Source organism: Scyliorhinus torazame, chromosome 11 (assembly GCF_047496885.1).
Source record: "Scyliorhinus torazame isolate Kashiwa2021f chromosome 11, sScyTor2.1, whole genome shotgun sequence".
Classification (NCBI taxonomy): Eukaryota; Metazoa; Chordata; class Chondrichthyes; order Carcharhiniformes; family Scyliorhinidae; genus Scyliorhinus; species Scyliorhinus torazame.
In genome coordinates, this window is record NC_092717.1 from 136,264,426 (window position 1) to 136,280,230 (window position 15,805).

At 50.3% G+C, this 15,805-nt stretch overlaps 1 protein-coding gene across 1 annotated transcript in view; it reads right to left on the minus strand.

Annotated features, from left to right (window-relative positions):
* Nucleotides 1-15,805, minus strand: part of sntg1 (syntrophin, gamma 1) — an 807,301-nt gene that overhangs the window by 66,885 nt on the left and 724,611 nt on the right. The window lies entirely within an intron of this gene.

Sequence of the window (15,805 nt, forward strand, 5' to 3'; positions counted from 1 at the left end):
TGACATTATCGTGAAACATGCAATATTTTCCTCTCCAGTCGTTGAACATGCCTGATGCGAACAAGGCCAGAATACTCCAGCAAGTGTGTGAACAGCCTAGACTATGCTAGGAACAAAAGCATCCTGAATGAATGATTTAATCATTTGACTTCCTGTTCTGTCAGAAGCCAACATTTTTCTACATAGTATTCTGCATAGTATTTTTCCTTGACAAGATGAAGGGGTGCCACGGTTGCACTTCTTCCTCACAGCACCAGACACCCTGTGCTGCATCTTCACCAGGTTTGCACCTCATATTTAGGTTTGTCTGGTAATGCTCCTGGCAAGCTCTCCCGCACTCTTCATTCAATCACGGTTGATCTCCTGGCTTGGTGGTGAAGATAGAGTAGGAGACATGCTGGGCCAAGATTACAGATTGTGGTTGAGTACAATTCTGCAGCTGCTGAGGGCACACAGCGCCCATTGATGCCCAGTCTTAAGTTGCTACACCTGTTCGAAATCTACCCGATTTAGTATAACGAGTGCCAACAACACGAAGGAACAGTGGGGCAATTTAAGAGTTAAAAGCTTGGGGGTTGTAGTGTGTTTGATTGTAGTGGTCATATTTTTAAAAAGGATTTGTTTTTAAAGGCCTGGATGCTTTGAAGAGTCAGAATGTGAAATTGACCAGAGGAATGTGGTTTTCAGTCTGGTGTGACTGGGTAAAGTCCCTGGGAAGTCAATGTGCTTTCAGCCTGGAGAGTTAAGTTGTTTTGCAGCTTGGGGTGATGATGTCATTTCTGCGTGGAGCTAAGGGATGCAGAGACATTTTGGAAAAGCTTTGGAGAGGAGTTGAAATCTAATCTGTCTGACACGGAGTCTACAATTCCCTTACAGTAGGATAGTTATAAAATGAATAATAATATTTAAAGCAGAGCTAAAACAGAGCCAACTTCTCGAAGATATTCAGCCAGAGGCTGAAGGATTCTAACAGCAGTCAAACATGTTCTGAAAACAAGTATTCCACTATGTCTTGCTGATTTAAGATGGATTAAGAGCTGTACGTTTCCTTTCTTGTTTAATGGGGAATTGAGTAGTAGTGTTTAAGGGGTAATTGTAAGCTGTTGTTTTCCGGTGTGAAGTTAAAGTTTAATGTTATGTTCCTAATAAAGTTATGATTCAAAAATACCAAATCCATATTTCTTCATGTAATCTCTCCTGGAGTGAATCATTCTTTCCGCATAGTCTTAGAAATAAACACAAGTATTGGGTTTTGGTCCAGTATCCTAGCAACTGTGGGGTCTGGTCTGGGGTTGTAATAAAGATATCCAAAAAGACTGTACAGTGGTTACTCCTACCGATACTGTCATGAACAGATGCATCTGTGGCAGGCAGGTTGGCGAGGGTGAGGTCGAGTATGCCTTCACCTCTTGTCGGTTCCCTGACCACCTGCTACAGACCCAGTCTAATAGCTATGTCATTGAGGTCTCGGTAAGTGCAGTTGATAATTGTGCTACCAAGCCACTTTTGGTGATGGACATTGAAGTATTTGACCTGATGCCATAGGACTTCATCGGGTGCAGAGTCGATGTTTAGTACTCCCAGGGCAGCTCCCTCTGTATGCGGCCATTCCAACACGTCAGTGGGACATGTACACACCGATGGTGATGATGGTGTTTGGGACAATGTCTGTAAGGTATGCCCATTGATGATGACTATGTTTGGCTGTTACTAGTCTGTGAGACAGCTCTCCCAATTTTGGCATAAGCCCCCAGATATTAGTAAGGAGGACTTTGCAGGTTTGACAGGGCTGTTTTTCCCATTGTTTCTTCTAGTGCCTAGGTACTGGGTGGTCTGTCATTCCGCTACAGACATTTTAGTGGTTTGATGCAATAGTGGTTTGCGAGGACATTTTAGAGGGCATTTGAAAGTCAACCACATCTCTGTGGATCTGAGGCACATGTAAACCATACAAATAAAAAAAAAAGGATAGCTGATTTCCTTCCCTAAAGGACATTCGAGAACCAGATGCATTTTACAACAATGGTTTCATGGTCATGCTGAGACTTTTAAATCCAGATTTTTACTGAATTGAAATGTCGCCATCTGCTGTGATGGGATTCAAACCTGGGTCCCCAGAACATTATCCTAGATCTCTCGATTACTAGTCCAGTGACAAAAACAGTACGCTACTGCCTCCTTGTACACCCTGCACAGCCACCGATATGTGCAAAGTTGTTTGCTTTGTTTCGGTGCTAAATGATTTCCTCCACTGTCTCCCCATCACCCCAGCAACATAAATTGGAACAGAGTTCAAAGCAGTTGCACACTTGATCTGAAAAACAACTAAACTATGTCTTAACTCCAGATCACGCAGTCAGTAGACTTTCACCTCCAACTTGGTTTTAAACAAAAAGCGGACTGTTAGGATGCAAGTCTCCTGTGGCATATTCAAAGGCTCATCATAAAATCAGTTTGAATAATCTTAATGCAGCTTCCAGAGAATGCATATAAAATGCAAAAGTGTCCATAACTCATCCACAATTACCATCTATGTGTCAGGCTCCCTCAAGGGTAACTCAAAGACATGGAAAAAAATCATACTTAGATAGCAGCAGGTATTCTTCTTTTCTGAGGTTGAAATTAAAATAGAAAATGCTGGAAACATATAGTAGGCTGAGCAGCATCTGTAAAAAAAAAAGAAACAGGGTTATGATGTTTCGGCCATAGACCCTTCTTCAGATGAAGGTTAAGATGAAGGGTACATATCCGAAAAGTCATAATCTGTTTTTCCCTTTACAGATGCTGACCATCCTGCTATGTATTTCGAGCATTGTTTTTTCAGTAACTTGTGGACATTGGGAAAATATTCACTGAAAATGTAAGTTTGCAAAAGGCCTTTGATAAGGTGCCTCACGGGAGACTGCTGAGTAAAATAAGGGCCCATGGTATTCAAGGCAAGGTACTAACATGGATTGACGATTGGCTGTCAGGCAGAAAGTTGGGATAAAAGGTTCTATTTCGGAATGGCAACCGGTGACGAGTGGTGTCCCGCAGGGTTCAGTGTTGGGGCCACAGCTGTTCTCTTTATATATTAACGATCTAGATGACGGGACTGGGGGCATTCTGGCTAAGTTTGCCAATGATACAAAGATAGGTGGAGGGGCAGATAGTATTGAGGAGGTGGGGAGGCAGCAGAAAGATTTAGACAGTTTAGGAGAGTGGTCCAAGAAATGGCTGATGAAATTCAACGTGGGCAAGTGCGAGGTCTTGCACTTTGGAAAAAAGAATAGAGGCATGGACTATTTTATAAACGGTGACAAAATTCATAATGTGAAGTGCAAAGGGACTTGGGAGTCCTAGTCCAGGATTCTCTAAAGATAAACTTGCCGGTTGAGTCCGTAATTAAGAAAGCAAATGCAACGTTGTCATTTATCTCAAGAGGCTTGGAATATAAAAGCAGGGATGTACTTCTGAAGCTTTATAAAGCACTAGTTAGGCCCCATTTAGAATACTGTGAGCAATTTTGGGCCCCACACCTCAGGGAGGACATACTGGCACTGGAGCGGGTCCAGCGGAGATTCACACGGATGATCCCAGGAATGGTAGGCCTAACACACGATGAGCATCTGAGGATCCTAGGATTATATTCATTGGAGTTTAGGAGGTTGAGGGGAAATCTAATAGAAACTTACAAGATAATGAATGGCTTAGATAGGGTGGACGTAGGGAAGTTGTTTCCATTAGCAGGGGAGACTAGGACCCGGGGGCACAGCCTCAGAATAAAAAGGAGTCACTTTAGAACAGAGATGAGGAGAAATTTCTTCAGCCAGAGAGTGGTGGGTCTGTGGAATTCATTGCCACAGAGGGCGGTGGAGGCCGGGACGTTGAGTGTCTTTAAGATAGAAGTTCATAAATTCTTGATTTCTTGAGGAATTAAAGGCTATGGGGAGAGCGCGGGTAAATGGAGTTGAAATCAGCCATGATTGAATGGTGGAGTGGACTCGATGGCCGAATGGCCTTACTTCTGCTCCTATGTCTTATGGTCTTATGGTTTACTGGAAGCTTACTTCAGAAAATGGGGACTTTGATCAAATGTTGCCAATGTTATCATTTCAGCCTTCTAAGAGAACATCTTGAAGGCCAAGGAAGGACATGATGTCCAGTTCTGTAGCTGAACACTTACCTACAGCCCACTGCCCAAGTATCTTGGCACTATTGTTGACTATACATTAACTTTCCAGCAATACCTCCCAAACATCAGAGACAGTGTCAAGCTGAGAGGGAATCTCATTTGGGGTAGCCAGCATACTGCACACTGCTGCACTCATCCTGGTCTGCTCAACAGTAGAGTACTGATGCTTACCCAGGCTCAGGGGCCACCACACAAATGTACACCTCAGGGATGCCATAAGAACTCTTTCTGGGACATTGAGGCAAAGGCAGTTCAAGTGGCTTCTTGTGAACCTCCGCAAGGAATACATGCTCCTCAAAGAACATCACCGACTGATAGCTAATGCAGCACTCCCATTGACAGAGGAGCTCATAAAATCCCAACCCACTTGTCCAAAATCCCATAGTCCTGACTGGAACACCTTCCATGCCAGACAAACTAATGACAAACCCATCTCTCGATAGTGCATTCGCTGGTTTTCTGCAAACACCACTGTTGTGTATTGCACCAAGGAAGATAAACATGTGGATTCTATTATTAAATTAACTTTATTTGCACCTCCCCAACGGAGAGGGCAGCAGAGAGGGCAATACAATAAAATACTCAGATGTTCCAACAGACAATCCTCCCTCTGCAGTTAAAGAAACAATTCATACATTAATGAGTCAAATCATACATTACATTGCAACTTTGATGTTCCTATAATCACAATTAAAATGTGGAGACAACTAAAACACATTGATTGCTAATTCCAGCGTAATTTACATGTAAAAAAACAACATTTCTTTCCTGAACACCAGTATGTGTTAAACGATAAATATAATCTGACAAAAAGTAATGCATAGAACAACTTATTTCTTCATCCTATTTACAAACTTTCAATTAACCGAACTGGCTTCTTTTTCTTTCTCTACATGTATCTCTATCCATTTTCATTTGCTTGACTCCATTCTCTTAACACCTCTGACTTCATCACTCTGAACTTAGACTACAGACTCGACTCAATGGCTGATATACAACATTGATTGATTGATCTATACCTTGATCTATCAGTGGATTCTGTAATACCAGCAAATGTTCGGAGAGCAAACTTCTCTGCTTGAGAGATAAAGGCCGCGGTTCTCCGGAAAGATTTCTACTCGTGGTAGCGAGTGGGAAATGCCACGACCTACCCGGTGCTTGAGGACAGGGCGGTCAGCAACATGGAGATTGGCAGAAGCCGCAGAGGTGAGGATCCACCGGGCCTCACCGGGGCCCACACATTGCCATATGACTGACCCATCCCTCCCACTGTCCATATGTCCATTCTCCTGCAGGTCCTCCAGCCGAAGGCGCTGGCCCACCCTGGGTGGCCCCTCTCCAGCCTCCCAGGAGAACACAAAGAACAAAGAACAAAGAACAAAGAAATGTACAGCACAGGAACAGGCCCTTCGGCCCTCCAAGCCCGTGCCGACCATACTGCCCGACTAAACTACAATCTTCTACACTTCCTGGGTCCGTATCCTTCTATTCCCATCCTATTCATATATTTGTCAAGATGCCCCTTAAATGTCCCTATCGTCCCTGCCTCCACTACCTCCTCCGGTAGTGAGTTCCAGGCACCCACTACCCTCTGCGTAAAAAACTTGCCTCGTACATCTACTCTAAACTTTGCCCCTCTCACCTTAAACCTATGCCCCCTAGTAATTGACCCCTCTACCCTGGGGAAAAGCCTCTGACTATCCACTCTGTCTATGCCCCTCATAATTTTGTATACCTCTATCAGGTCGCCCCTCAACCTCCTTCGTTCCAGTGAGAACAAACCGAGTTTATTCAATCGCTCCTCATAGCTTATGCCCTCCATACCAGGCAACATTCTGGTAAATCTCTTCTGCACCCTCTCTAAAGCCTCCACATCCTTCTGGTAGTGTGGCGACCAGAATTGAACACTATACTCCAAGTGTGGCCTAACTAAGGTTCTATACAGCTGCAACATGACTTGCCAATTCTTATACTCAATGCCCCGGCCAATGAAGGCAAGCATGCCGTATGCCTTCTTGACTACCTTCTCCACCTGTGTAGCCCCTTTCAGTGATCTGTGGACCTGTACTCCTAGATCTCTTTGACTTTCAATACTCTTGAGGGTTCTACCATTCACTGTATATTCCCTACCTGCATTAGCCCTTCCAAAATGCATTACCTCACATTTGTCCAGGTTAAACTCCATCTGCCATCTCTCCGCCCAAGTCTCCAGACAATCTAAATCCTGCTGTATCCTCAGACAGTCCTCATCGCTATCCGCAATTCCACCAACCTTTGTGTCGTCTGCAACACCTCGGAGGAGAGCTCCAAGGAATTCACGATCGATGCGTCACTGCTGTCATCCCTGCCCTCTGCCAGCGCAGATACACGCACCTCAGCAAGAAATGTTTGTCAGGCTTCAAGGGCACAATCTGGTGAGCACCACACAGCTGCTGATACACATCAGGTGGAGTCAGGCGAGACAGCAGTCGGAGGTCTGCTGGATCCCAGGACCCAGCTGGGTCCCAGCCTGATGCTGAGCTTCTGGTACAGGGAGACCCGGAGCTGATAGAGACGATAGGGAATGGCCAGGACATTCAGAGAGAGAGATGTCAGCGACACTCCAACACGTCCATAGCCGATTGGAAAGTCCCAGAGGCTACAGGCGCAGGAGATGTTGCCAGCAATGTGTGATACCGAGGTGAACACTGCCAGGGTGGCAACCACAATGGAGAGCCTGGAGCACGATGCCGGCACTATTGGTGAAGTGTCCAAGGCGTTGCGCAGTCGGTGACGGCCATGGCTGAGGGTGTCGGCAGAATGACTGCCTCGCTGGGGGATGTGAACAAGTACCAGGCTGACCTTGATGAGGTTCTGCAGGATAAGTCCCGCTCTCAGATGAGAATGACCGAGGCGCTGCGGAGCTTGTCTAGTCGCAGGTGGGCATTGCTGAGGCACTGCAGAGGATGTCTCAATCACTGAGGAGCATCGCCGAGGTTGTCAAAACCATGGTGCAGGCATCAAGGAGTTGCCAGGGCTGACAGAACCAGTGCCCCTCCGTCACGAGGTGAACCCCAGGACCTTATGGGTACCGAGTGGGAGGAGAGGGCGCTGGGTGCCAACCCGGACCCGTCCCATATAGTGGGAATGGAGGCCAACAGCTCCCCCAAGTTCTATCCCTTTGATGAGGCTGCGTCTCACAATCAGCACACGGGACACGGCTGTGAATGTGCTACCGACAAGTGCGCTGGGATCCTCTGGCCCCAGTGCCCTCAAGAGGACGCCACCAGGGGCATTGAAGGCTACGGGACGTGGTAAGCAGCTGGCTGCCTCCACCTCAAATGAGCATCCTGGGGACATGCTGAGACTTAACTGTAGAGCAAGGAGGGCCAAGCACATCAAGTATCACTGAAGGCACTGGGGGGGAGGGGGGGTTAGATAGGGAGGTGAGGGATTGGTGGGGAGAGTGAAGTAGCCCAGGGTCCATCAAGCAACCCGAGGGAGGAATAAGTGATGGGGCCCATGTCAGTGCCTCCCGCAGGGGAGGTGTTGGAACACCTCAGCACTTCTGAATCCCTCCGACCTGACACTGACACAACTGATGGGCAGCGGGCACTACAGGGTGGCACCTCGTCACCTGTGACACCTGAAAGTTGGCCGGACCCGTCCAGGTCCAGGTCTTCCAGAGGACGACTGCCAAAGGCATCTCAGTTCAGAGGGCGAGATACGCAGGTGGCCGCCTCATTATCTGATGTGCTGTCTGGGGTCACATCTAGAAGGAGCAATAGACCAAGTAAAATTAGGAAGTTAGACAGCAGTCAGGGCACAATAATGTTATAGACAGTATTAAGCACCTTTTCATCAACTTTCTGACCTGCCTCAATCCTTTGCCTGAAGGGTGTTAGGGCTGGGCTGGGGTGGGCTGGACTGGGTGTGGAGGATGTGCCGGATGGGGGCTGTGGGAGGTTACTGGTTTGGGGTGTGACTGTTTAGGATGGCATGGGTGTGGTAGTATGTATTAGGGGTCATGTGGGACTGGAAGCCCTAATGTCATTGGCTGACAGATCCCGGGTCCTGGTTTGCCGTTGACCTCTAGCTCCGCCCTGAAGGCGGAGTATAAGAAGCCGGAGTCCTCCCCCGCAGGCCATTCTACTATTGAGCTGCGGGGGAACAGACACGCTTAATAAAGCCTCATCGACTTCACTCTATTCGTCTCACGGAGTCTTTGTGCGCTACAATGGGGCAGTGCTCGCAGGCTGATTCAACGTTCCACATGGGATCACCCTCAGAGGCAACAGGGAACGGGGTCAGACGTGTGAGGCTGCCTTGTAGGACAGCTTACCCAGTGAGTGACCATCACGGCTCACCAACTCTATATCCACACCCCGCCCCGCAAGAATGTTAGCCCGTGAGATGGATTGGCCGTCACACATGCAGGAATCACTCGGCGGCCAGCGGAATGTGATCCTGAAGGCAGGAGTCAGACTTTGTCAAACAACGTGGAGCACCAGAGCTCAACTCACAGTCATCATAATCCTCCATCCCATGGACAAAACCCACTGATACTTCCAACTCAGATCTAACTCCCTGTAGTGATGCTGGTAGGACCCTCGTAGTGGGGGGGGGCGGGGAGCTTGGGTGATGTGATGGCCTGAAGGGAGAATGGACAGGGGAGGATGTGAGCGGCTGTGGGGAATGGGGCACCACTTGGAATGGGGTGGGGTGGGGTGGTGGGGAGAGTATGCATAGGTAGAACAGCGTGGCAGAGCTGCCATTGGCCAGATCTCTTAGTTGGCAAATGGAGGTGATGAGGTTGGATCGTGTGCGGCAGCCCTGGATTGCATGGTGGGCAGCCTGCCGTGCCAGCCCGGGTCTATGCCCGGTTCTTCCTGCCCATCATTTCCGTCAGATGAGGGCTGGCATTCTTCCTCCTCCTGCAGCATGTCTCCTCTCTGCTGTGCGATGTTGTGCAGGGCACACCAGGCCAGCACAATGTTCAACACCCTCCCGGGGCTGTATTGGAGCACCCCACCAGAGCGGTGCAGGCATTGGAAGCGCATATCGAAGACGCCAATGCACCGCTCAATGACGCTCCTTATTGCTGCAGTGGGCTCAGAGCAGGCGTCATTAGCCAAGACCTCAGCGGATAACCCTAAGCGCCACTCCGTCACCTGAGGGAGTGCCTCGAAGGAGCTGGAAACCAACCAGTGCACCAGGATGTAAGCACCGTGTGCGCTGCCAGGGCATCGGGGGCAGATGTGCATGATGTGCAGCTGGTGGTCACAACCAACTGCACATTCAGAGAGTGAAAGCCCTCCGGGTTGATGAAGGGCACCCCCTGATGAGCAGGTGCTCACAGGGAGGCATGCATACCATCAATCACTACCTGGAGCTGGTGCATGCTTGTGATAGCGGCAAATCCTGCTGCCCGTGCATCCTGGTGGACTTGGTCCAGACTAAAGTTTAACTAGTCCACTATCCGGGCACATAGACCATCCATCACAGAATGGATGCACCTGTGTACCGATGTCGTCAAGATCCCAGACAGGTCCCCGCTCGGACCCTGGAAAGACCCAGAGGTCACCTTGACGACCACTGGGAACACACAAAATCCTCCTCCTCCTCCAAATCCCTGCAGTGTCAGGTGTGCCATTATCTGCCACAGGTGGCGCATGGTCTCCTTGGTTAGCCAAAGTCCTTGGTGGCACATGGGTTCTGGCATCTCTTCAAAGGACAGGCGCTGATGGTATACAGGTGGCATGATGTGGTGCCTCCTTCGCACCTCTTCCTCAGCCTGTTGGACTGCCGGCACTGGAGCCTCACAGGCTGGCCCCATCTCTTCTGGGGCTGGCTCCCCTGTGCAGGTTCCTCCTTGAGCAGACACTGTGCCTCCAGCATCTGTGCATCTGCAACGGCAGCTTTGACCAGGTAGATAGCGGGCATTGCTGGCTGTACTCCGAAAATACTCTGCGTGGGGGGGGGGGGGAGAAGAGCAGACATATTACCAAGATGAGTATTCCCTTGCCCATCCTAATCCAACAGGCTACATGGTGCCCCTGAGTTGCCCTTCAGCTCCATCCTCCACATAAACCCCCCGCCCCCCCGTCCCTCAACTGCTCCCCAAATATGTTGCCTTCCACACTGCAGCTCTGTCCCAATCAGTGAGTGGCACCAGGGAGCCTCTATCCTTACCACCCACCCTGTCAACCGGGATACCGGTGGTTGCTGCAACCCGTGTCAGTGATAGGCTCTGCGGCCTGTCATGTCTCCCCAGTGCGATCTACTGTGGGTGAGCCATGTGTTATCCCGCCAGAAGAGTGACAAATGGTTGTATGACAGAGAGGGTGAACGCGTGACTCCAGTCGTCTCCTTGCTTAGAAGCTTGTGTGTGGGCAGAGCCTACAGATGGGGATGAGGCAGGTAAGTGTGCGTCTGCTGAGAGTTTTGCTGCAGTGTGATGTGGATCCTGGGTGTGACACTCAGGTTGCGACAACTTGTCTGGAGGCAGAATGGATGGGAGCATGGGCATGGCAGGTAGGAAGGGCTTGGAGACAGCTGGATTTCCTGCGGAATGGGCTAGCTGATAGTGTCACTGGTGAGGCTTCTGCCCTGAGAGGGGCAGTGTGCTAGGGAGGGTGTCAAAGGCCATGGCTCATATGTCCTTTGTTTGGGGTGAGCTCTGCTATTCCCCTACAGTGGGATAGTATTTCTGATGAGTGCACTGAGGAGTGGCAGCACCTGGGGCGCGATTCTCCGACCCCCCACCGGGTCGGAGAATCGCCGGGGGCTGGCGTGAATCCCGCCCCCGCCGTGTCCCGAATTCTCCACCACCAGAGTTTTGGAGGGGGCGGGAATCGCGCCGCACCGATCGGCGAAAATCGCGCCGGTCGGCGGGACCACACCCGGTGATTCTCCGGTCCGCGATGGGCCGAAGTCCCGCCGCTGTCAACCCACGCCAGCCGGCATGGATTGAACCACCTTTCGAACGGCGGGACAAGGCGGCGCGGGCGGGCTCGGGGGTCCTGGGGGGGGGCGCGGGGCCACCCCCATGGTGGCCTGGCCCGCGATCGGGGCCCACCGATCCACGGGCGAGCCTGTGCCGTAGGGGAACTCTTTTCCTTCCGCCTTCGCCATGGTCTTCACTATGGCGGAGGCGGAAGAGACCCCCTCCATTGCGCATGCGCGGGGATGCCGTGAGCGGCCGCTGACGCTCCCGCACATGCGTTGCACGGCAAAGTAATTTCCACGCCAGCTGGCGGGGCGCCAAAGGCCTTTCCCGCCAGCCGGCGGGGCGGAAATCACTCCGGCGCGGGCCTAGCCCCTCAAGGTGAGGGCTCGGCCCCTCAAGATGCGGAGAATTCCGCACCTTTAGGGCGGGCGATGCCGGACTGATTTGTGCCGTTTTTGGCGCCGGTCGGCGGACATCGCGCTGATTGCGGAGAATCCTGCCCCTGGTGTGCCAATGACTGAGTTTGGCCACGCCCATCCCATTGATGGGCAGCTCGGGTCTGAGGGTTTCCAGAGTGGCGGACTGGGTAGGCTCACCAGAGGCCCTGTGAACATTTAGAGGACACAGTGAGCAGTCAGCAGAGTGAGCAGCCAGGGGCCTGTAACTTGTACCAAATGGGTGCTTTTGAAACAAATACTGCAGCAATGGCTGCCTGAGCCAGGTCACCCAGATTCGGAGGGGAACACCCCAAATCCATAGAGCTTTCACCAAGTCCTTCCCCACTACTCCCCCGGGCCTTGGCAGCAACTCCCCAGCAAGCAGAATAATGTTTTATTTTAAAAAAATTTCTTCAGGCATTTATATAAACAACAAACACACAAATAAGAGCAAGAGCAAACTTGTAAAACATAACAAATAACCAACACCCAAACACCCACTGCCCTTCCCCTCTTCCCATCCTGCCTTGCCCATTTTAACCATCCTATCCTATCCCCCCCCCCCACCAACACCTCAATCCTCCTTAAAGAAGTAGATGAATGGCTTCCTCCTCTGGGCGAACCCAGCAACCGACTCTCTCAAGACAAACTTAATATTTTTCAACCTCAGGAATTCTGCCAGGTCGCTCACCCACATTGCCGTTTTCGATGGCTCCGAGTCTCTCCACCCAAGCAAAATCCGTCTCCGGGCTATCAAGGAGGCAAAGGCCGAGACATCGACCTGTCACGCCCCCTGGACTCCCGGGTCTTCCGACACCCCAAATACTGTTACCTCTGGGCCCAGGACCACCTTTACCCCCATCACCTCGGACATTACCGCAATCCCCTGCCAGAACTCCTTCAGCTTCGGACACTGTCTGTGCGGAGTCTGCACATTCTCCCCCGTGTCTGTGTGGGTTTCCTCCGGGTGCTCCGGTTTCCTCCCGCAGTCCAAAGACGTGCAGGTTAGGTGGACTGGCCATGATAAATTGCCCTTCGTGAACAAAAAGGTTAGGAGGGGTTATTGGGTTACGGGGATAGGGTGGAAGTGAGGGCTTACGTGGGTCGGTGTAGACTCGATGGGCCAAATGTCCCTTTCTGCACTGTATGTTCTATGTTCTATGCCCAGAACATGTGGATGTGGTTTGCAGGCCTCCCCGTGCACTGTCCATACTTATCCTCTACTCCCTCAGAGAACCAATTCACCCTAGCCACCGTCATACGCGCCCTGTGAATTACTTTGAACTGAATAAGACTGGGCCTTGCACAAGACAAGGATGAATTCACCCTCCGCAGGGCTTCTTCCCACGTCCCAAAACCTCACATCCAGCGCCCCCAGTGCAAACCTGTGGTTACACAAATCGGTGCCCACACCAAGGCAACCTCCAATCTCAAATGCTGCCTCTACTGCCCCCATACCCTCAAGGCTGACACCACCACTGGGCTCGCGGAGTACCTGGCCGGCGAGAACAGCAGAGGCTATGTCAACAATGCCCCGAAACACGTTCCCCTGCAAGAGGCCGCCTCCATCCGTCCCCATACCGACCTATCCCCCATTACCCACTTCCTAACCATAGCGATGTTAGGCAACCAGTATAATTCATTATATTCGGCAATGACAGCTGCATCCCCCCCTCAGCCCCATTCCAAAAGCACCCTCCTGATGCATGGGGTCTCCATGCCCACACAAACACGTTAACCTTCTTAAAAAATGACTTTGGGACGAAGATCGGGAGGTTTTTGTATACAAACAGGAGCCTTGACAGCACCGTCATCTTCACTGTCTGCACCCGCCCCGCCAGCGACAATGGCAGCACATCCCACCTCTTAAAATCCACCTGCATCTGCTCCACTAACCGATCCAAATTCAACTTATGCAGCTGTGCCTAACCCTGCGCCACCTGGATGCCCAAGTACCGGAAGCTCGCCACCACCACCTTGAACGGCAGCTCCCCCAACCTCCTCTCCTGTCCCCTGGTCTCAATTGGAAACACCTCACTCTTACCCATGTTCAGCTTGTATCCGGAAAACCGTCCAAAGTCCTCCAAAATGCTCACAGTTCTGCCAATGCTCCCAGTGGGTCCGAAACATACAGTATAGGTCATCCACATACAGCAAAACCCTGTGCTCGACACCCCCCAACCCTGCACAATCCCTCTCCACCTTTCCAACCCTCGACGCTCTAAGCACCATTGCCAATGGTTCTATCGCCAGGGCAAAGGCAATGGGGAGAGCGGGCATCCCTGCCTTGTCGCACAGTACACCCCAAAATACCCCGACCACACCCGGTTCATCCGCACGCTTGCTACCGGCACCTTATACAGCAACCGGACCCAATCCACAAACCTGTGCCCAAACCCGAACGGCCCCTCCACCTCCCACAGATACTCTCACTCCACCTGGTGGAAAACCTTCTCTGCATCCATTGCCGCTGCCATCTCCACTTCCTGCCCCTTTGGGGCATCATAATCACGTTAAGTAACCTCCTGATATTCGCCGACAACTGTCTCCCCTTCACAAATCCCGTCTGATCCTCACCTATCACCCCCCGGAACACAGTCCTCAATTCTGATTGGCAGCAGCTTGGCAACCACATTTAGCAACAATATTGGATGGTAGGACCCACACTGTTCCAGATCCATATCTTCCTTCAGTATCAAGGAATTAGACGCTTGCGATAGTGTAGGGAGGAGCTCCCCGCTTTCCTTAGCCTCATTTCATGTCCTCACCAGCAGAGTCCCCAAGGCCCCCCACAAACGTCTTGTAAAACTCCATGGAGAACCTATCCGAGCCCGGGACTTTCTCTGTCTGCATCGTCCCCATACTGTCCATCACTTCCATCAACCCAATGGGGGCTCCCAATCCCTCCACCAGGTCCTCACCACCTTGGAAAACTCCAACCCATCCAAATCCCACCGCATTCCCTCCCCCCAGCCTAGGGCTCCGATTCATACAGCTTCCTATAAATCTCCTCGAACAGCCCATTCACCCCCACCGGGTCCAGTACCACCCTTCCTGTTCTGTCCTTCACTCTTCCAATCTCCCTCGCCGCCTTCTTGGTGGTCCAGTTGCCTTCTCCCCATACTCATAGAACACCCCCTTGGCCCTTCACGACTGCCCTACCACCTTCCCCTTGGACACCAGCCCAAACTCCAGCTGAGTCTCTGCCTCTCCTTCAACAACCCTGCCTCCGGGTCCCCTTCCCGATGCCTCATTGGCAGAAAGCCAGAGAAGCTTCTGGAAAGGGGCGAAGGGAGGGGGATAAAGGTAGACGCCCAAAACACATCAGGAGCGAAGACGCAATGTAGGAGGTGACCTTGACCATCCGTACGACTGACCAGAGAAGGAAGGAAGCTGCCAGCAAGACTCACCTTCGTGATGACAGACAACAGAAACTCCGAGAATTGGACCCACGGTTCAGCCAAAGCCATCTTTATGGGTACTATAAATGAATCTTGGGTAACTCTAGTATTTTGTTTGGATTAATTAAGGGTTAACTTTATTGTTGTTAAAGAATATTGTTTGACGTAATACTTGCATTGGCCTTTGTTCTCCTCGTTAATAAAGACATCTGGGTAAAATCGTTTGGGTAAATAAACTGTTTTAAAGTATCTGAATTGGACAGATACAACAGTGGGATCATTCTGGATTACCACCTATTATAAGAACCGCTAAGTAAACATGCTAAATTGAATAGCAGCATTCAACCTATCAAGTAGCCAGTAATGGAAAGAGCCTAACGATGGAAATATCATATGCACATGTGATATTGACACATGCATCATGCCAGATTCATACTTTAATCATCAGTGTTATGTAATAGTAACTACTAGTTACAGTTAGCTAGGAGAATATTATCTCTAATTGATTATGTGTTAATTATAGATAGTCATCACCAAGCGAGAAATTGTGACTCCCTATATCTTGCTGGCCCATCTTTTAATTACAAACTGAGGAATTTGAACAGAATGTTTTGAACTTAAATAATTATATGAAAACATGAAGACAGAGCTGGCTAATGTGGACTGGGAAATTAGGTGAAGGAATAGGTCAGCAGAGATGCAACGACAGACACAAGATATTTCTGAATATTCTGAAAAGATACATTCCAGTGACAATGAAAGACACTAAGAGAAAGGCACCCCATCAATGGCTAACTAAAGAAGTTAAAGTTAGTATCAAATCAAAAAGCATATAATTCCGCAAAGGTCAGTGGCAGGTCGGAAG